Here is a 20,702-nt window from a genome sequence, read left to right as displayed (position 1 = left end):
AGCAGATGGAAGATCTGTCTCCCTCTAACTCTGCCTTTCATGTAAAATAAGTAAATCTTTTTTAAAGAAAACATAGATATGTAAGTCTAGTAGTATCTCAACACTGAACCACTACTTGGTACAAAAGCATGATAAGAATGAAATGAAAAAGAATTAAAGTGCCTGCTATTTGCCAGATGTGTTTTCCTTTTTTTGTTTTTTGCTTTAGTTTTCATGAAAGTCACTCTACCTCTATCAACAGATGAATGAATGAAAATATGGTATATACATATAATGAAATATTATTCAGACATAAAAGGAATGGAATTCCGATTCATGCTGTGTAACATGTATGGACTTTGAAGACATGCAAAGTGAAATAAGTCTTTTGTACAGAAGTCATAAAAACTGAGTGATTTCATTTACATGCAATAGATATAATAGGCAGTTTTATAGACAATAGAATAAGGATTACTAGGGGCTGAGGAGAAGGGGAGTGGGGAGTTAATTGTTCAATGAGCACAGTGTCTGGAATGATGAAAAAGTTCAAGAGAGGGATGGTGCTAGTGTTTGAGCAATATTTTAAGTATACGTAATGTTGCTGAATTATACACTTAAAAAGTGAAACTGGTAAATTTTATGCGTATCTTATCAGAATATAGAACATAGCAACATTCTGCAAACCTTTATGGATAAAGAAATTGTCGTCTAGAGGGGTTAACAATTTGCACAGGATTATTCAGTTGGGGATTTGCTGTCATGATCGACATTTAAATTCTGTTTGATTCCATATTATCTACTGACTTCCTTCAAGAAGAATGAGTAAGTCAATCAGAGAATTATATTTAACAGTAGATAATTATAGTTTTATGGGTGGTACAATCTGATATTCTACCCCAGACTAAAAGATGTGTTTGAAGATTTCTTTCACAGCTAGAGCTGTAATAGTATACATTTGAGGGAAAGTATTGTATAGAGTTTTAAGGGTGTATGGTCTTGGGAGGTACATTATTGAGGTCTAATTCTTAAGCTGTCAGTTTGTGCCTCAGATCTAGGGGTTTGCCTATTTGTAAGTTGGTGATGATAATGGTAACATCTGATAAGATGGTTATAGCCCTTAGATTTATACTTGGCACAAAGTGTTTGATAAATGATTTTTAGTTACTTATTGTGCCAGTATTGGTAAGGGTATACTTTCTCATTATTGGAACCAAACACTTCTCAAGTTTAGATATGTGCTTAAGACTTGCAAGTAATGAAAGTGGTGCTACATATGTTTTATCTATTTCTATTTGGAAATGTCTGTTGATTAAATAAAAATAAAAATAATATGTGTTCAGTTAAAATACTAAATAATTTAGACATTTGTAAAATGAAGGCTTTCTTGATTCCTGTAGTCTCATTCCTTACCTTAATAGTTTGTTAACTTTTCCCATTGTATTCATAGATGAAAGTTTATTTTCAGATTTATCTTATTACAGTAAGACCAAGTTATTGAGTTCCAACACACCTTTTTAAAAGATCAGTCTAAGATCTGTTTCATTTAAAAGTATTGGGGCTGGTGCCATGGCTCACTTGGTTGGTCCTCCGCCTTGCAGCGCCAGCATCCCATATGGGCGCTGGGTTCTGGTCCCGGTTGCTCCTCTTCCAGTCCAGCTCTCTGCTGTAGCTCGGGAAGGCAGTGGAGGATGGCCCAAGTGCTTGGGCTCCTGTGCCCCCTCATTGATTTATTTGAAAGGCAGAGCGACAGAGGAAGGGAGAGAAAGAGATCTTCCATCCACTGGTTCATTCTCCAGATGGCTAACCCTCACTGAAACCAGGAGCCCGAAACTATCTTGTTGTCTGACATGGGTGCCAGGCACCAAGTACTTGGGGTTGTTTTCCACTGCCTTCCTAGGCACATTAGCAGGGAGCTAGATCTGAAATGGAGCAGCCAAGACTTGAACTAGTACTTGAAAATGGGATGCTGGTGTTGCAAGGAGCAACTTAACCCATTGAGCAACAAAGCCTGCTCCATTCTGCCTTCTCTGGCACATTAGCAAGAAGCTGGATCTAGAAGCAGAGTAGCCAGGATTCAGAACTGCACTCCTGTGTGGAATGCACATGTCAACTCACCTGCTTTGCCACAAGCTTGTTCCCCTACTTTAAATGGAATGTGTAATATTGCAGTTTATGAATGTATCATAATACAGCATATCAATTCTCTGATAAGACACTGTTTTCTCAAAAGTAGTGAACATCTTTATGAGTCTTTGAACATTTATGTGACAACATTCTAAAATGAGAGTTGCCATTTCAAGATTATGCACATTTCAGATTTAATAGGCATTGTCAAATTGCTTTCTAAAAAGTGTTTTTTAGTTAAAAACAACTTTATTGAAGTATAATTTATGCACAGTAAAATGCACATGTTTGAAAGATACAGTTTGAAGAGTTTTGACATTTGTATACACCTGTAACACCACCTCTATCAAGATAGATGACATTGCCATCATCTTAGTTCTTTCATGCTCCATTATAAGCATTTCCTCTCTACTGCTGATCAGATTTTTCCTGTTCAAGAATTTCATGTAAATGGAATAATAAAATATATATTCTTTTGTGACTGAGTTTTTTTTTTTTTTTAAAAGATGTACTTATTTATTTGAAAGAGCAACAGGGACAGGGAGAGACAGATCTTCCATCCACTGGTCACTCCCCAAATGATTGCAATGGTTGGGGTGGTCCAGACTGAAGTCAGGAGACTGGAATTCCATCTAGGTCTACCACACTGGTGGCAGGGACCCAAGTGCTTGGGCCTTTTTGCTGCTTTCCCAAGCATAGTATCAGGGAGCTGAATCAGAAGTGGAGCAGCCAGGACTTGAACTGGCACTGCGATATGTGATACCAGCATTGCAAGTGCTGGCTTAACCTGCTGTGCCCCAATGCTGGCTCCTATGGTAACTAGTTTTTTAAAGTGATATGTAGTAATTCTTTTTTTAGAGTATGAGAGATAGAGAGAGAGAGAACTATCTACTGGTTCACTACACGAATGCCTGCAATGCCTTGTTGGGGGGCAGCGGCTAGGAGCCAGGAACTCAATCTGGGTCTCTTGTGTGGGTTGCAGGAGCCTAATTACTTGGGCTATCACTGCTGCCTTGTAGAGTGTGCATCAGCAAGAAGCTGGAATCAGGTGCCAGAGCTGGAAATTGAACCCAGGTACTCTGATAAGGGATGAGCTGTCATAGCTGCTAGCCTAAACGCATACGCCTATGTTCTTTAACTTTTTGAATATTTCAGACCCTTTCATTTTTTAGTGAGCTAAACCTTAAGTTTTTTTCTTCAAAGGATAGGTGAGAATATTAATGTTAATTTCTAAAGTTAAATTAAAGATAAACTTGATCTTATAATGTGGTATGTAGATAAGATTGCCAAGCTTGGTCTATATTCTGACAAGTAAATTTTATTATAGACACAGATGGCTTTTCATTATAGTCAAGTATATATACTTAATTTTATGTATTTTATTTCTGCAAAGTACCAGTTCTTTTGCTAAATGCTTTGTTTGCACCCATACTAATTTTTAGTTTTTCTTCATTATACAAATTATATAAACTTTCATTCTCCTGCTTTAATAAGGAAAAATGAAAGCAAGTCTTTGGGCTTCTCTTGGGTGTCATATACCACTTTAGTTGATCATGTCATTGCTCAGCTCTGTTGTCCCATGGCTGTGGATTCAAGAAAGAAGCCCCTCAAATGCATTCTAGGTAGTCCATAGAACAGCAGGAGGTGTCTTTAGTCTTTGTACGTTTCCCTTTTCCCTGCTGATCTCATTTGGTCTTACCAGAACACAGGATGTTTCTTGTGTCTGTGCTTTGTCCTCTTTCTGGAATATTTTTCCTACCATTTTAGCTTCTCATACTGTTTAGCTTGTGGCTCAAAACACTCCCCCTGTACTATCCATACTAGACAGCTTCTCTCCTGCTTAGAAAGTAGTACTGTAAATACATATAGTAGTTGTTTTCCTTTCTTCCTCTTGTCTTTATTTTTTAAAGGACTTATTTATTTGAAAGGCAGAATTAGAGAGGGGGAGAGAGAGATCTTCCATCCACTGGTTCACTCCCCGAATAACTGCAACAGGGGTTGTACTGGGAGAAGTCAGGAGACAGGTGCTTCTGCCAGGTCTCTTCTTGTGGATACAGGAATCCAAGGGCCATCTTCTGCTTTCCTAGGCCATTAGCAAGGAACTGGATTAGAAGAGCAGCTGGGATTCAAACCTGTGCCCATATAGCGTACCAGTATTTCAGGCTGTGGCTTAATCTGCTGTGCCACAATGCTGGCCCCTCACCTTCATTTAAGTTCTTTTGTTACCATCTGTACAGTACACCTTAGAAAAGGGTTTTGAATATTGTAGGTACTAATAAAATATTTGTAACATTGTTTTGGGTCAGAACCCTGAAAACCTGGAAGACCTTTTATCTAGCAGCAACTCAATAAATATTTAAGTATCTCTACTTACCCTACCCCAAACTGTCAAGTGAGTTTTGTGTGGCTGTACCCTACCATCCAGTGCACTTTGCTAACTGCTGTCATGATACTGATTATTGTAAAAATTTAATTTATATCCTTAGTAGACTTGACTAAAGTCAGAAGCTGGAGAAACTGATGATTTAAAAAATCGAATGAGGAGCATGAAATAATTCACAAATTTATACCACCATACTTTCATCCCTTAGGTACATTCATAGGAGCTAATTTTATTCAAAGTATATCAAGATGTCTCTAGTAAATAGAAAAAATGTCAAAAAGATATAGCAGTAGGATTATTTTATTCATTTTATTGCTTGTTTATTTATGTGATAGTGAACTCCCATCCACTGGCTTACTGCCACATGCCTAGTATGTTGGAATTGGGCTGAGTTGAGAGTTGGGGCTGGGAACTCAATCCAAGTTGTCAGGGACCCTATTACTTGGGTCATTTCTGCTGCCTCCCAGTGTCTGTGTTAGCTAGAAGCTAGAGTCAGGAGCTGGAGCCAGTTATTTTATTTTTAAAGATTTATTCTATTTATTTGAAAGGTGAAGTTACAGGAGGGGGAAGGAAGGAGAGAGAAAGAGAGGTCTTCCACCCACTGGTTCACTTCCCAAATGGCTGCAATGGCAGGGTCTGGACCAGGCTGAAGCCAGGAGCCCAGGGCCTTCTTCCAGTTCTTCCACGTGGGTTCAGGGGCCCAAGTACTTGGGCCATCTTCCACTGCTTCCTCATGCACATTAGCATGGGAGCTGGATTGGAAGTGGAGCAGCTGGGACTCATGGAGCAATCAGCACCACTTTGGGCTGTTGACACTGCAAGGCAGAGGCTTAACCTGTGCCACAGCGCTGGCCCCTGGAGCCAGTTATTAATCCCAGGTTCTCTCGATATGGGACACAGGCAAAGTAACTGACCTTTTAACTGCTAAGCTAAATGCTCACCCCAGTGCCTTGGTTTTTGATATTTAAAGACCACTTGTAAGCAGCCCAAAAATCTTAAGAAAATTATGCAGTTGGATTTCTTTTAACAGTGGAAGAGTTGTAGTCACTAAAGCAACTTTCATGTTTTCTGATGTCATAACCTATTGTAAAATTCCATTATATTTTATTTGTAGGTGTATGAATATTAATAAATAATGGAATCTTGCCATGTACCTAATGTATGTGCAGTCCCTAAGTCAAATATTTTCTTTTTTATTGTGTTAAAAACCTGTAACATTAAATTTATTGTCATCACTGTTTTTTAAATGTGTGGTTCAGTAGTGTTAAGTATATTCACATTATTGTGTGATAGATCTCTTTTTATCTTGCAAAAGTGAAATTTTATATTCACTAATCACTAATTTTCACTTTCCCCTCCCACAGACCTTGGCAAGTACCTTTCTTTTTTCTGTTTCTAAGATTTTGACTACTTAGAGATGCTTAATGTGAGTGGAATCATATGGTGTTTGCCCTTTTGTGATTGGCTTATTTTGCTTAACATAATGTCCTTGAAATTCATCTGTGTTGCGGCATGTGACAGAATTTCTTTTTTTTTTTTTTTAAGGCTGTTTACTATTCCATTGTATGTATATACCACATTTTAAAAATCCATCTGGTGATAGGCATTTGGGTTGCTTCTTCCTCATGGTTATTTTGAACAGACTGCAGTGAATGTTGCTGTACAAATATCTGAGATTCCTGCTTTGAAGTGTTTTGTGATTTTTTTTTTTTCTGACAATTTATTTGAGAGGCAAAATGACAGAGAGAGGAAGAGATAGAGAGAAGGAGATCTTCTGCTTGCCAGTTTACTCTCCAAATAACTGCAACAGCCAGGGCTAGACCAGACCAAAATCAGGAGCCTGAACTCTATCAGGGACTTCAGTGTGTTCTTGGTCATCCTCTTATGCTTTCCCAGGAGGGAGCTGCATCAGAAGTGGAGCACTGGGCATCACAGACGGTGGCTTAATTCACTGTACCGTAACTGTGGCCCCAGTTGTTTTGAACATATGCCCAGAAGTGAAATTTGGGTATCATGATATAGTCCTATTTTTAATATTTTGAGGAACCTGCATAGTGTTTTCCATAATGACTGCCCTATTTTATATTTGTACCAACACTTCAGAAAATTTCCAGGGGCCAGTGTTGTAGTATAATGGGTTAAGCTGCCACCTGCGATGCTGGCATTCCATATGAGCGCTGGTTCAAGTCGTGGTCATTCCACTTCCTATCCAGCTCTCTGCTGATGTGCTTGGGAGTGCAGTGAAGGATGGCCCAAGTGCTTGGGCCCCTGCACACATGTGGGAGACCTGGAGGAAGCTCCTGGTTTCTGCCTGTTTCAGTCCTGGCCATTGTGGCCATTTGGGGAGTGAACTAGTGGATGTCTTGCTCTCTCTCTCTCTCTCTCTCTCTCTCTGTAACTCTGCATTTCAAACAAACAAATGAATCTTTAAAAAAAAAAAAAAATCCAGTTTTTCCATGTCTTTGCTGGTCCCTATTTTCTGTTCTTTTGATAGTGGCCATCGTAGTGGGTATGAAATGCCATCTCATTGTGGTTTTGATTGGCATTAGTGATGTTGAATATCTTTTCATATATATATATATATGTGTGTGTGTGTGTGTGTATATATATATAGGCTGCAAACATTTTACTCTTGAGTTTGTTAAAAAATCTTGCATTTTAATTATTTGAAAGTAAATACCATGCATCATTTGTTAGGAGAAAACTAGACTCTATCCTTATGAATATTATAAAAGCTTCTTTTGGGGGCCAGCACTGTGGCTTACTTGGTTAATCCTCCACCTGTTGTGCCGGCATCCCATATGGGCGCCAGGTTCTAGTCCCGGCTGCTCCTCTTCCAGTCCAGCTCTCTGCTGTGACCCGGGAGGGCAGTGGAGGATGGCCCAAGTGCTTGGGCCCTGCACCCTATGGGAGACCAGGAGGAAGCACCTGGCTCCTGGCTTCAGATTGGTGCAGCTCCGGCCGTAGCGGCCATTTGGGGGGTGAACCAACAGAAAGAAGACCTTTCTCGCTGTCTCTCTCTCTCTCACTGTCTAACTCTGTCAAATAAATTTTTTTTAAAAAAGCTTCTATTAAGATGAACTTTGTTAGGGCTGGTGCTGTAGCAGGTAAAGTCGCTATCTGCAGCATGGCATCCTGTGTGGGGCGCTGGTTCAAGTCCTAGCTGCTCCACTTCTGATCCAGCTCCCTGCTAATGCACCCGGGAAAGCAGCGGAAGGTGGGGCAGGTACTTGGGCCCCTACACCCATGTGCGAAATCAGGATGACGCTCCTTGCTTCAACCTTGCCCCACTCTGGCTGTTGTAGCTATTTGGGGAGTCAATCAGTGGATGGAAGATCTTCCTCCCTTCCTCTATCTGTAACTCTGCCTTCCAGGTACATAAATTTTTAAAAAATTAATCAATTTAGACTTGTAGATGACAGGCATAGAGGGAGGAATTATTGAGTTGTCTCATTTCTCCCCTTAAATCATTTTGCCTCTTTGGAGAATATTTGTCTGCCTTTGAGAGCTAAGGTTGTAAAAGATATTTTTGAAGTGCTACTTCCCACCAGTAGCTTGATGTTATGCAAAGAGTGATAGGTTCTAGGTGAGACTGTGCCAAGGCAAGTACCTTTTGTGAATAGAGCAACTTTTGGACAGCTTGTTTTTTTCTCATATCCACCATATTCCAACGAGGTCATTTTGCAGATGAAGAATTGAGGCTTGGTGAAAGTAACTTGCTCAGGTTCTCAAAGCTGCTAAGACCAAAGTCTCTTAAAGAATAGGCTTTTGCTGCCTCTAGGGTTTTTTTTTTTTAAGGATTTTTTTTTTTTTTGACAGGCAGAGTGGACAGTGAGAGAGAGACAGAGAGAAAGGTCTTCCTTTGCCATTGGTTCACCCTCCAATGGCTGCCACGGCCGGCGCGCTGTGGCCCGCGCACTGCGCTGATCCGAAGCCAGGAGCCAGGTGCTTCTCCTGGTCTCCTGTAGGGTGCAGGGCCCAAGCACTTGGGCCATCCTCCACTGCCCTCCCAGGTCACAGCAGAGAGCTGGCCTGGAAGAGGGGCTACTGGGACAGAATCCAGTGCCCCGACCGGGACTAGAACCTGGTGTGCCGGTGCCGCAAGGCGGAGGATTAGCCTATTGAGCCACAGCGCCAGCCTAAAGGATGCTTTTTAGCTCAAAAATTGTGATTATAGATATTTGGTTTTTGTTTGCACACTTAGAATTATTTTTCTGGAAAACTGGTGAAACAGTGGTCTTAAATTCACATTACTGTCACATGTGATTGTGATTCTCCTTAGCTTGCATTTAATTGAGTATATAATGTAGCCATTGCTCCCAAATTCTTTATCAAATTATCAATTCTTAAAACATCTATTGATTATAAACCTATTTTCTCTATTATGTCCCTGCATTTTGGGTATAATAGCAACTGAAAGGTTTTGCCATAATGGGCTATGCTGAATCTGACTAAACTAGCTTTGTAAAGAACAATGAAATCTGAATTGGCAAGTTCATATTCTCAATTCTTAGTAAAATTTAGCTTTGTAGTTAAAGAAGTAAGTTAATTTTGGGGGGCCGGTGCCGTGGTGCAGTGGGTTAATCCTCTGCCTGCAGCGCCGGCATCCCATATGGGCGCCGGTTCTAGTCCTGGCTGCCCCTCTTCCAGTCCAGCTCTCTGCTCTGGCCTGGGAGGGCAGTAGAAGATGGCCCAAGTGTTTGGGCCCCTGCACCCATGTGGGAGACCAGGAAGAAGCACCTGGCTCCTGGCTTCGGATAGGAGCAGCTCCGGCCATTGTGGCCATTTGGGGAGTGAACCAGCGGAGGGAAGACTTTTCTCTGTCTCTTCCTCTCTCTGTCTCTAACTCTCAAATAAGTAAAATCTTTAAAAAAAAAAAAAAAGTAAACTAATTTTTTAGCCAATTATCTGGTGACATTTGTCTTTTTTTTTTTTTTTTTAAAGATTTATTTTACTTGAAAGTCACAGTTACACAGAGAGAGGAGAGGCAGAGAGAGGGAGAGAGAGAGAGGTCTTCCATCTGCTGGTTCACTCCCCAGATGGCTGTAGTGGCTGGAGCTGCGCTGATCTGAAGCTAGGAGCTTCTTCTGGGTCTCCCATGTGGGTGCAGGGGCCCAAGGACTTGGGCCATCTTCTACCACTTTCCCAGGCCATAGCAGAGAGCTGGATGGGAAGTGGAGCAGCCAGGTCTCTAACCGGCGCCCATATGGGATGCTGGCACTGCAGGCTGCAGCTTTACCTGCTACTCCTCAGCACCAGCCCCAACATTTGTCTTGTACTCTCATCCTTGTCCTCATTTTCTTTTTTCTCCATATGGAAGTGCTGGGATTGAAATCTTGTTCCTCCCCTGAAAACTTACTGTTAGTCTGGATATTGCAGGGAGAAAACTGCAGGAGTTATATAACGAGTTTCCTTGTGGGTGGTCAGTCCCTTATAACTATAGTTTCTGTAGGTATTTGGGGACTCAAAAATATTTTCTCTGGGCTTAATTATTTTTGAAAAGTGATGTTATAGTAATAAAGTCATTCAACACCAAATATTGTTGTATTTCATTTTGTGCTGCTATTTCAATAGCTGAGGTTGAGTAACTTATAAAGTATAGGAACTTGTTTCTCATAGTTCTGGAGACTGTGAAGTAGAAGTTCAAGGCACTAGTGTTTGATTGGGGCCTCTCACTGTGCTCTTACATGGTGGAAAGTGGAAGGGCAAGTGGAGGGGCCATGAGGGGTAGGATTTTCCCTGCCACTCACATGGAAGTCCCACATTGAGTTCTGGTCTACCAGTTTCAGCCTGGCCCAGCTCTGTCTTTTGGCGGGCATTTGGACGATCTTTCTATGTCTTTCTGCCTCTCAAATAAATAAAATAAAAAATTTCTTAGAAGTACATAATTTAAATATCTTGTTCTAGGTTTTTTGCTAGTCAAATTTGAGAGCAGGGCGTTTTGATTGCTGATTCATATGATTTCTGGATACTTTTATGTCAGCTGTTCTCAAAGCATAGACCCTAAGGGATCTGTGAGATCAAAGTTATTTTTACAATAATACTAAGATGTGATTTCCCTTTTTAAAAAATTTACCATGTTGATATTTGTAGCAATGGTGTGAAAACAACTGTGAGTAAAAACAATTGGCATATTAACACTTGAAGTGAAAACAGGTTTTGTTTGAGAATGTCCTTGATGAAGTAGTAAGGATTAGTTTTATTAAATCTTGATCCTTGAATACAAGCATTTTTAACATTCTGTAGGGGCAAGATGAGAATGTAAAAGTGCTTTTGATGCATATCAAAGTATGATTTTGAGGAAAGGCACTTATGTGATTGAGTTGCAAGCTGCACTAGCTACTTTTTTGACTTAACAGAGGGGTTGATAAACTATGATTATTCAGAGTTGGGTTTTTGGCAGAGATTTTCTCATCAACAAAGTGAGCCTACTACTAAGGAAAATAGCTGATCCTATTTTTATGGCAAAGAGAATGGTGAGCTTTCAAGCAAAAGTTAGAATTTTTGGATAACATATCCTGTGAACTTGAAAGCTTCTCGGTACTTAAATACTTTCTGATGAGATTAATGGATTAGGGGCCAGCACTCTTGTGAAGACAAAGTCCTCTCCTGCATCTCATGAGCGCTGGTTCAAGTCCTGGTGACTCCACATCTGATCCAGTTCCCTGCTGATGGCACCTGAAAAAGCAGCAGAGGATCGCCCAAGTGCTTGGGCCCCTATACTCATTTTGGAGACCTGGGGATTAATGGATTTAACAACTATCTTTTTTTTTTTTTTTCCTTTTTTCTAAAAATCAACTCTGGAAAGTGCATACCTAATTGGATCAGTAGTTTTCTCCCCGCCCCCCCCCCCTTTTTTTTTTTAAAGATTTATTTATTTGAAACTCAGAGTTATACAGAGAGAGAGAGGAGAGGGAGGGAGGGAGGGAGGAAGCGGCGGTGGGGGGGGTGTCTTCCGTCTGCTAGTTCACTCTCCAACTGGCTGCAAGATCAGCTGTGCTGATCCGAAGCCAGGAGCTTCCTCTGGGTCTTCCCACGTAGGTTCAGGGGCCCAAGAACTTAGGCCAACTTCCACTGCTTTCCGGGGCCATAGCAGAGAGCGGGATTGGAAGTGGAGCAGCTGGGACTCGAACCAGCGCCCATATGGGATGCCGGCATTGCAGGCAGTGGCTTTACCTGCTACACCACAGCGCTGGCCTTTGGATCAGTAGTTTTCAAAACGAAGGATGGTGAGATAGTGTCGTGTAAGTTAAAGATACATTTAGAGTGAATAGTCCTATGAATGTTAATATAGGAGAGTAGGAAAAGTTCATTGATACCATTTCAGATTCTACCTTTTTAAGTAATAGTATAAGAAAGTACTACTGCTTGTTGAATTGTAGTGGTTGTTTTGAGGAAAAGCCACTAAAGTTGAACGAGCCACTGAACTAGTTGAACTAGCCATTTTTTTCGTGGAAGAGTTACCTCAAAAGCTCTTCAGGTATTCTTTCTTTGTCTAGCTAAATATCTGAGTTGGAATTTTCTTAATACACTTTAGCCAAAACAACCATTGGAACAGGCTGAGTGAAGCAGCAGGTTTGAGAATGCAGCCTTCTTCTATTATAAAGATATTGAAGAAATTGGAGAATGTTGCCATTCACTAATTTTGAAAAAGAAAATGCTTTTTTTAAAAAGTAAAGTATGTTATTTTAAAGCATTTTATTTAAAATATTTTAAAGTAAAACGTACACTCCTGGTTCATTCCCCGAATGCTCACAAGAGCCAAAGCTAAAATTGGGAGCTGGGAACTCAGTTTAGATCTCCCTGGTGAGTAGTAGGAAACCAAATACTTGATTCATCATCTCTGCCTCCCAGGATCTGCATTGGTAGGAAGCTGGAGTGAGGTGCTGGAGCTGGGAATCAAACCCAGGTACTCCAATGTGGGATTCAGGTGTCTCAACCACTAGGCTAAATGCCATCTCCTCTTTCTTATTTTTTATTTATTTTTCTTTTATATGGCATTTGGATTTTAATTTTAGGATGTCTCTTGTCATTGATTTTTTTGGTCCCATTCCCACAGTTGTCAACCCAGTTTGGGGCTCTTACTGTTTTTTTTTTTTTTTTTTTTCCGAATTCATTCAACACTTTAGTTTCTTTATAATATGATTTTCAAATAGGGATTTTGCATGGAGTCTCAGCATTGACTTGACTTTATTTTTATTGATAAAAATAAAAATGTACAGATACAAACTCCTTATGTTTAAAACCAAAGCAGCCTGCACCGCAGAACACTAGGCTAATCTTCTGCCTGTGGCACTGGCACTCCGGGTTCTAGTCCCGGTTGGGGCACTGGATTCAGTCCCGGCTGCTCCTTTTCCAGTCCAGCTCTCTGCTGTGGCCTGGGAAGGCAGTGGAGGATGGCCCAAGTGCTTGGGCCCTGCACCCGCATGGGAGACCAGGAGGACTCCTGGCTTCGGATTGGCGCAGTGCACCGGCCGTGTCGGCCATTTGGAGGGTGAACCAACGGAAGGAAGACCTTTCTCTCTCTCTCTCTCTCTCTCTCTCTCACTGTCTAACTCTGCCTGTCCAAAAAAAAAAAAAAAAAAAAGCAGATTTACAAGTTAAATATAGACTTTCCAATTAGCCACAATGGCCAGTGAGCTGGGCTGATCTGAAGCCAGGAGCCAGGATCTTCTTCTAGGTCTCTCACGTTGGGGCCAGGGCCCAAGCACTTGGGCCATCTTACACTGCTTTCCCAGGCCATAAGCAAAGAGCTGGATTTTTTTTTTAGAAGATTTGTTTATTTATTTGAAAGAGTTACACAGATAAGGAAAGGCAGAAAGAGAGAGGTCTTCCATCTGCTAGTTCACTCCCCAGTTGGCTGCAAAGGCTAGAGCTGTGCTGATCTGAAGCTAGGAGTCAGGAGCTTCTTCCGGGTCTCCCACACCGGTACAGGACCCAAGGATTTGGGTCATCTACTGCGTTCCCAGCCCACAGCAGAGAGCTGGATCAGAAGAGGAGCAGCCAGGACTAGAACCAGCGCCCATATGGGATGCCGGCACTGCAGGCGGTGGCTTTAACCCGCTGTGCCACAGCGCTGGACCCCGAGAGCTGGATTTTAAGAGGAGCAGGCAGGACATGAACTGGCGACCATAGGCACAGCAGGTGGAGGGTTAGCCTACTATGCCACAGTGCCCCTCGGTAAATAAGTCTTAAAAAAACAAAAACAAAAACAAAAACAAAAAAAAAACCAAACTGTCTCAATTACTGTTTCTTTTCTTTTGTTTTTATTTACCTATTTGAAAGCTAGAGTGACAGACAAGAGAGATCCATCTTCCATCTTCTAGTTCACTCCTCAAATGGCAGCAACAGCCAGGGTTGTTGGGCCAGAATGAAGCCAGGAGCCAGGTTTCCCATTTGAGCCACAAGTACCTGAGTCATCTTGAACCATCACCTTCTGCCTTCCAGTAGCCTTAGCAGAAAGCTGGATTGTAAGTAGAATAGGAGGACTTGTATGTAGCACTGACTGGGTGTGGGTCCTAAGCAGAGTCTTAACCCACTATACTACAATCACTGCTGCCCCTCTATTTCTCTCTCTCTCTTTCTTTCTTTCTTTCTTTCTTTCTTTCTTTCTTTCTTTCTTTCTCTCTCTCTCTCTCTCTCTCTCTCTTTCTTTCTCTCTTTCTCTTTCTCTCTCTTTCTTTTTTTTAAATAAAGATTCATTTATTTGAAAGGTAGAGTTACACAGAGAAGGAGAGGCAAAGAGAAAGAGAGAGGTCTTCCATCCTCCGGTTCACTCTAGTTGGCTGTCATAGCCAGAGCTGCACCGATCTGAGACCTCCGGGTCTCCCTCGTGGGTGCAGGGGCCCAAAGGATTGGGCCATCTTCCACTGCTTTCCCAGGCCATAGCACAGAGCTGGATCAGAAGTGGAGCAGCCGGATTTCGAACCAGCGCCCATATGGGATGCTGACACCACAGGTGCGGTGGCTTTACTGGCTATGCCACAGTGCCGGCCTCGACCTCGAGAGTTTTAGAGTATTGGTTAGGCATTTTCTAAGAATGTCTTTCAGTTTGAGTTTAACAGATATTCTTATAATTGTAGTGAGATTATTGGTTAGGAAGTTTTAGAGAAGAATGTCACTGAAGGGAAGTTCATGTCTCATTATATCACATGAAGAGATACTTGTTAGCAAGATGACTTAATCACTAGGGATCTAAATTTTGATCATCTAGTTATGTTGGTATGTTCTTGGTTTTTCCATTGAAACTCTCGTTTCCCTTTCCAGACTTTATTCTTGGAAATGAGTCACTGAATATAGTTTACGCTCAAGGGAAGGAAACAGTTCTGCCTCCCACAAAGGGGAAGTATGCGCACAGATTATTTGGAATTCCTTGTAAGGAAGATTTATCTCTTTTCCATTTATTTATTTAGTCATTGGCTTATGGATGCCTGTTAATTTGGTTATTATATATATATATGTACACACACACACACACACACATATATATGTATACATATCTATTTGGCTGCTGAAATGATTCCTGCTGTGGTCATTGGAAAGTTCTTCAATTTGGCTTCTGTCTCTTATCCTCTCATCTTTTTTTTAAAGATTTTTCCATTCATCTTTTGAGCATTGCTTTTCCTGCTGCTATAGGCTTACCTTGTATTTCTCCAGTTCTAGCCCCAGGAATAATCATTTCTGTATTGCCATTTTCCCTTGTATTGGAGAATTAGACAGAAGTTGTGGGTTCTGGGTATGCTCTTTGATAATGGAATGTTGCTACTTCCAGGAACCCTGTGGATAGAACTTGGAAATACAGGTGTGTCAGCTAATCCATATGTATATTCCTATCTGTTTCTCTTTCTACATATGTTTTAAAAATAAATATGAGGGCTGGCGCCATGGCTCACTTGGTTAATCCTCTGCCTGCAGCGCCGGTATCCTATATGGGCACAGGGTTCTAGTCCCTGCTGTTCGTCTTCCAGTCCAGCTCTCTGCTGTGGCCCAAGAGGGCAGTGGAGGATGGCCCAAGTGCTTGGGCCCTGCCTGCATCTGCATGGGAGACCAGGCAGAGGCACCTGGCTCCTGGCTTTGGATCGGTGCAGCGCCAGCCGTGGTGGCCATTTGGGGAGTGAACCAATGGAAGGAAGACCTTTCTCTCTCTCTCACTGTCTATAACTCTACCTGTCAATTAAAAAAATGAGTCCATACTGATATTTCTGATTAATCTAGCACCACTTTTTGCTTATTTATAACTTCTTTTTTCTCTGACATTAAGGAACCTGGCTCATATTAACTACAATTTATTTTGTTTACCCCTGGTAAACCCCTAGTAAATATAGAGTACTTTCAGAGTTACCAACTGGTAACTGTGTGAGAAACAAATTTACCAACTAGAGTATACTGTTTATGTGTCATTCTTTTTGTCTTTAGCCTTCCTATATACCAAGGGGTGGGGAACATCTGTATAAGGTCTGTGACATTATTTGGTCTGTCCCCTGCCAAGGCAAACCACATTTGGAACTCAAAATTCTTTCAGTCTGTAGCAGGCTAATTAGGTTGACAATTTTGTATGGCCTGCCAATGATGTTATAAATATCCAAATGGCCCTTGGCAGGAAGAAGGTTCTCCACCTCTGCATATACAGTTGAAACAGATATTTCAAAGTTAAGTAAGTTAGCTCCTATCCCTGTGCTCTGCACTTCCAGTGAGGTTACCTTATAAAATTATAATGCTAAGTTAGATTCATTGTAGTTTGGGTTCTATCCTTAGATCCTCTGACATCTTTTGTTTTATTTTCATATAGTTTATTATTTTTTTAAAGTTTTTTTTTTTTTTTTTGGACAGGCAGAGTGGATAGTGAGAGAGACAGAGAGAAAGGTCTTCCTTTTTGCCGTTGGTTCACCCTCCAATGGCTGCCGCGGCTGGTGCGCTGCGGCCGGCGCATCGCGCTGATCAGGAGCCAGGTGCCTCTCCTGGTCTCCCATGCAGGTGCAGGGCCCAAGCACTTGGGCCATCCTCCACTGCACTCCCGGGCAGAGAGCTGGCCTGGAAGAGTGGCAACCGGGACTAGAACCCGGGGTGCCGGTGACACAGGCGGAGGATTAGCCTATTGAGCCGCGGCGCCGGCCTTAAAGATTTCTTTATTTGAAAGTCAGAGTTACACAGAGAGAGGAGAGGTAGAGAGAGAGGTCTTCCATCTGATGATTCACTCCCCAGATGGCTGCAATGGCCGGAGCTGTGCTGATCCGAAGACAGGAACCAGGAGCTTCTTACAGGTCTCCCACATGGGTGCAGAGGCCCAAGGACTTGGGCCATCTTCTGCTTTCCCAGGCCATAGCAGAGAGCTGGATTGGAAGTGGAGCAGCCTGGTCTCAAACCGGCGACCATATGGGATGCTGGCACTTCAGGCCAGGGCATTAGCCCACAGTGCCGGCCCCTCCCTTCCTTCTTTCACCTTTCCCTCCCTCCCTCCCTTCCTTCCTTCCTGTTTCCTGCTCTTCTCTCCTTCGCCCTCTCCTCCTCTCTCTGCTTCTCAAATAAATGAAAATTTTAAGAAAAGTGAAATTGTTAAGTGAGACTAACAGCTGCCATCAAGGCATTTGAACATAAGAGCACTGTTGAAGACTAGTGCTTTTTCAAAATATGCAATTTTATGTCAGACTTGCTGTGAAGTAAAATTTTCTTAGTGAAGAACATAGGGCATTTTACAAATCATATTAGTTAAATTATGTTGGGTTTGAATTTGATCTTATTTAGCTTGGTAATCAGTGAAGACTCAAAGTTAATGCTATATGTATTTTCCTATTAAAGATTTATTTTACTTTCTGACTTTCAAATAGTCAGAATTAGAAAGGGAGAGAGCTTCCATCTGCTGGTTCACTTCCCAGATGGCCACAGCAGGAGCCAGGAGCTTCATCAGGATCTCCCACACACGTGCAGGGGTCCAAGGATTTAGGCCATCTTCCACTGCTTTCCCAGGCGCATTAGGAGGGAGCTGGATTGGAAGTGGAGCAGCCAGGACTTGAACCGACACCCATATGGGATGCTGGCACTATGTATGGATAGTGGCTTAATCTGCTGTGCTACAACACCACCCCACTTGATGCTGTTGATGCTGTTTTAAAGTTAAGAAGGATAAATACTACATGTAGTTTATTATTTCATTTTTCTTCAGACAAGTAGAAACAAATATCTATTTGGAAAGACTAAATAGATGGTTACTGTCTTGATTTAACAAATTTTAGGACAATGAACCTTTCAAAAAGTATCAAGAGTACTAATGGAGCCTATGGCACTCCCCTCGCTCCCCTTCAGTTATTAGCAGCTAAGTGAGGAGGGGAAGGAATGTAGTTTGTTTTGTTTTATTCTAAATTGAGAGGTGGAGAGAGCAGAGAACTCCCATCTGCTGGGTCACTCCTGGGCTGGGCCAGGCTGAAGCTGGAAGCCTCAGTCGAAGTCTCCCATAGTGGGTAGCAGGAATCCAACTTGCTATCTCCCATGTCAGAACTGGCAAGAAGCTGGAATCAGGAGCTGGAGCTGGGATTGAAACCCTCCAGGTTATTATTCGGGATGCAAGCATCTCACCCAGTGACTTAACTGTTAAGAGGTCCAGCTCAGGAATGGAACGTCTTTTTTTAGGTAAAGACTCCTGACAAGTGGAGTAGGATTGCATCTGACAGAGGAGAGGGCTGATTTCTTGAGCTTTTGTGAGCTAGTCACCTTACAGCTAGAAAGGGCATCATAGCTACTTCATTGGTGCCGCTGCAAAACTTAGAAGTGGAGAAATATCCTTACTTGATACAGAAGACAATATGACTGTAGTTATCCCCAGCCCCATTGATGATAGTGAAATAGGCTGTGAGAACCCATCTTCCATTAATTTACAGACATTCTTGTATATATAATCTCTATTAATTATGTATCCCTGGTACCATATATATATATATATTTAAAGATTTATTTATTTATTTGAAAGAGTTACACAGAGAGAGAAGGAGAGGCAGAGAGAGAGAGAGAGAGAGAGAGAGAGAGAGAGAGAGAGGGAGGTCTTCCATTCCCTGGTTCACTCCCCAATTGGCCACAACGGCCAGAGATGTGCCTATCCGAAGCCAGCAGCCAGGAGCTAGGAGCTTCCTATGGGTCTTCCCATGTGGGTGCAGGGGCCCGAGGGCTTGAGCTGCCTTCTACTGCTTTCTCAGGCCATAGCAGAGAGCTGGTTCGGAAGTAGGGCAGCTGGGTCTCAAACCGGTGCCCATATGGGATGCTGGCATTGCAGACAGTGGCTTTACTCGCTATGCCACAGCGTCGGCCCCTTATATTTCACATGTTAGAAAACTTTAAATAGCTTAAGAAAAAAGTGGGGAGGGTAATTTTTTACTCACATAACTAAGTAGTTCTGGAATTAGTTTGGTGAGGTCTGATTGAGTATTCAAGTGGTGTGACTAGAATCCATTTCTTGGCTTTGAAGGTTATTCCTTTTTTCCTGTTGATGGTAGTCTTTGCAGACTCTTTTCACAGTTAGTTGCAGGATATCTTTCAACAAGTCCTTGGGTACCATTTCCCCAGGTTGAAATTGAAATGGAGAAGAATGAGCCTTGTCCTATTATTGTAGGAAACCTGAGATTTTCACTGTGACATGACTGATTCTGGTCATATATCCAACTCTGCTGGTCACCGTCTCCAGGGAGATATGTGGTACATTGGTACTAAGGGTCACAAGCAGCTTGAGTCAGCTTTCTGCAGAGTAGGTGGAGTTCTCAGAGAAGAGTGGGTGTGAAGTTCCCAGGGAAGGGATGCCTGAGGATGGAGTGGGAGGTCTGAGGGAAGCATAGTATCTACTCAAGAGGAACAAATATGATTTCAATTTTTTGGACCAGAATAAACTTTTTATTCATGTTTTCCATGAAACTTTTGAAATACCTTCATAATATCTGATGTTAAAGTTAAAGCCAGCAGCTTCTTCTGGGTCTCCCATGTGGGTGCAGGGGCCCAAGAACTTGGGCTATCTTCTACTTTCCCAGGCCATAGCAGAGAGCTGGATTGGAAGAGGAGCAGGCTGGACTCAAACTGGTGCCCATATGGAATGCCAGCGCTTCAGGCCAGGGCTTTAACCCGCTGCACCACAGTGCCAACCCCAGATAGAATCTTACCTTAATGAGAGCCACATAATGGAAACTTCATATCCTGAATAAAAATCATACTAGTGAAATTTCACCTATGAAATTAAAAGTCTTTTGAATGAGAAATTTAAAAACCAGATGTATTCACAGTGTCCCTATCCATTTGGTAGCAAGTCATTTTATTAAAGGTTTCCTTCTGCTAATACAGTGTGTGAACATTTGGAGTTATATTTTAATACTTAGCAGAGAAGGCATTCCAGAATACTAGTCAAGGAGGGTTCTAGAACTAAGACATGAAATGCTAATTAATGAAGTACCTCTTTACCAAGACATAAAATGTGCGTTTTAGAAAGTGAGTTGTAATATAACCATGCAGCACATAAATAAAAATTAAATGTTCCTTTCACAGGCTTTATTGCATAGGGTTGCACCACCAAGGACTAAGAATTTGTCAAGGCAGATGGACTAGTTGTGATTAGCCTGAAAGCTAATGAGACTACAGATAATCTTTTTTTTTTTTTTCTAGTTTCTAGGCCTTTGAAGTGTTAAGTGATCTGAAAATAATTTGCATGGAATTACTGGAGCTCATCAATTAGCTGACTAACAGATGTGGAAGCAAACAGTTGCCACAAAGTTATTTTTAAAATTAATGCTCTAATTTCTTCCTAACTTTGGTGTTCTTTGGCCTCACTTCACCGTCTTCCTAATACATTTTCTGCTTTACCTCAGAGGTGGGTCCTCTTGTATTTACTTTTCACAATTCTGGTGACTGTCAGCTTTGCTCCTGTAGCAGCCCACGGACAAGATCACACTGAGAACACTTCTGCTTGAACTGGTTCTATTTCATTCAGCCTTCCACTTCTGAAAATCTGGTATTCTTACTCTTGACCTTCACATGTGCTCTGTCCTTTTAATTTAGGACTTAGAGTAGGAGCCCATACTTGTTAACAAGGCCTGCCAGGCAGACCTGTCTGCCTTTAGTGTCCCCTTACCCAACTTTCTTTTGTTCAGACCCTAGATTCCCTTCTGTTTCTTTTTTGCCTTTTTTTTTTTTTTCTTTTGGACAGGCAGAGTTAGAGAGAAAGGTCTTGGTTCACTCCCCTAATGGCCGC

At 41.9% G+C, this 20,702-nt stretch overlaps 1 protein-coding gene across 13 annotated transcripts in view; it reads left to right on the top strand.

The window, feature by feature from the left end:
* The window catches only part of EZH2 (enhancer of zeste 2 polycomb repressive complex 2 subunit), a 74,713-nt gene that overhangs the window by 4,373 nt on the left and 49,638 nt on the right, over positions 1-20,702 (top strand). The gene's annotated exons all lie outside the window — the stretch shown is intronic.

Source organism: Lepus europaeus, chromosome 1, assembly GCF_033115175.1.
Source record: "Lepus europaeus isolate LE1 chromosome 1, mLepTim1.pri, whole genome shotgun sequence".
NCBI lineage: Eukaryota > Metazoa > Chordata > Mammalia > Lagomorpha > Leporidae > Lepus > Lepus europaeus.
This window is presented reverse-complemented; position numbering and strand designations above follow the sequence as displayed.